The following is a 2500-nucleotide window of genomic DNA, read 5'->3' as shown; positions in this document are numbered from 1 at the left end:
GCCAAGATTGCTGCGCTTTTAAATGCAAAATTATTCCATTTTTTTTTCTTTTTTTTTATTATTCTCCTACGACTATTTAAAAATAAAGTATTGGCTAAGATTACTGTCTCATCCTTCAGTCTATGCCAAACAGACAGACAGAGACATATACAGAGAAAGACAAACAGACAGACAAGCAGACCGACAGGCAGACGGACGGATAAACAATAGAAAGTGCAAATCGAAGGACAGACAGTACTTGTGTAGCATCGCCACACAAGTACTCATCCACAAGAATTTACACAAAAAGTATATATTTCAGAACATAAATTACAATAAAGCATTGACTTCTACAAGACCTATTCCAACAATATTTCGTGATGATATCTTTCAGAAGAAACGAGATAAAACAAGAGCAATACGGATAAAATGATAATAATAATAATAAGGAAAGTCCATCGATGAATCTAAAGTCGAGATAGTTCTCTGCAACGCTCCTGTACGGCACAAGATACTTTCTTAACGTTATATTTTGGATTTCAGAAGGGGGTTCATTCCATTCACTATTTTTTTTCTGATATTCTGTATGTTTTCGTTGTATATTTTCGTATTAACATTTCCACGCATATATTCTCTCTCTCTCTCTCTCTCTCTCTCTCTCTATATATATATATATATATATATATATATATATATATATATACATATATAGACTGCCGCGATGGTCCAGTGGTTAGAGCACTGGAGTCCAACCCTCATGGTGCCGAGTTCAGTGCAGTCGTAAAAATCCCTGTGCTCTGACTGCTCGCTCGAGCCCGATCTTACGGCGAGAAAACGACATATCGCCTTGAGAAGTCAAATGCAGGTGTTGTAGGGGAAGTCGCCGCCGTGGCACAGGTGTTAGCGCGCCGAACTGCGGTTGATTAGGAAGGTCAGCCAACCAGGCAAGGGTGACACTGCTAAATAAACTCTTAAATAATGAATTGAGAGAGTCCGATTTCCTGCAATGGAATAAATGGCTGTTGAAAAAAAAAAAAAAATACACACACAGACATATATAAAAATGTGGAAGTTATTCATAAAGTAAATTTTGGCAGCGACCATAGGTTGGTCAGAGGCCAAATTAAATTACACCTCAAAAGGGAAAGGAATAATCTAATACGAAAACCGCAGCCAAACTTAGCTACCTTGAAGACCAAAGCGACAGAATTTAGCATTAACATCCAAAACAGATATTCACTTCTCAGCGACGAAGATCTCAACATTGACCAAATCAACAAACAGTTCAATGACATAATAAAGGAAGCTGCACTTGAAGTAAGCGGTTAGAACGTCAAACAAAACTCCAGTACACTCTCGATAGAAACTAAAGAACTTATGCAAAAACGTAGGGTCATGAAAGCATCATCTAATATGGACAAAATAGAATTAGCTGAACTAACAAAAACTATAAACAAAAAGAAGAGATGAAAACAGCTAAGAGGAGATTAGGAATAGGGAGAAATCAAAAATATGCAAGAAAGAAACCAGACGGAGATGTGACATATAATAAAAATGAAATCATAAGAGAAGTGGAAATTTTTTACAGGGATCTATACAACGCAAATGAACAGCCACTGATAGAAACGAACGCGGTAACTAGAGAAGTACCCTAACATCACAACAGAAGAAATAAAGAGAGCGCTTAAAGGCATGAAGAGAGGGAAAACACCCGGTGAAGACGGTATTAGTATAGATCTTATAATAGACGCAGGGGAAATTGCAACAGTGAAACTAGCCAATCTTTTTAACAAATGCCTTCTCAAAGGAAAAATTCCGAAAGCCTGGAAACATGCAGCAATTATTTTGATTCATAAAAAAGGGGACAAAAGGGATCTAAACAACTGCTGACCCATAAGTCTCCTTTCAGTTACTTACAAACTGTTCACAAAAATCATCACAACTCAGTCTGGATTCTAACCAGCCTAGAGAACAGACAGGCTTCCGCAGTGGATTCTCAACAACAGACCACATACACACGCTTACCCAAATAAGAGAAAAAATAAATGAATATAGGAATCCCCTGTGTATGGCATTCATTGATTACGAAAAGGCATTTGACTCTGTACAAATTCCAGCAGTACTAGAAGCTATTCGAAGACAGGGAGTAGAAGAGGTATATTGTAAAATATTAGAAGATATATACTAAGATGGGACAGCAACCATCAAGCTCCACACTGAAACCGATAAAATCCCAATTAAGAAAGTTGTTAGGGTGATACCATCTCACCAAAACTATTTACAGCTTGCCTTGAGGAAATTTTCAAGAAGCTAGAATGGACCGGGAAGGGTATAAAAATCGAGGACGAATACCTGAACAATCTAAGATTTGCAGATGATATTGTTCTCTTCAGTGAATCTGCAAATGAAATGCAGAAACTAATAAATGATCTGAATAGAGAAAGCCTGAAAGTCGGACTTATGATGAACAAGAAAAAGACTAAGATCATGTTCAGCAGTAGAGTTCAATTCGAACAGATAC

Source organism: Penaeus chinensis, chromosome 41 (genome assembly GCF_019202785.1).
Source record: "Penaeus chinensis breed Huanghai No. 1 chromosome 41, ASM1920278v2, whole genome shotgun sequence".
Lineage (NCBI taxonomy): Eukaryota > Metazoa > Arthropoda > Malacostraca > Decapoda > Penaeidae > Penaeus > Penaeus chinensis.
This window is presented reverse-complemented; position numbering follows the sequence as displayed.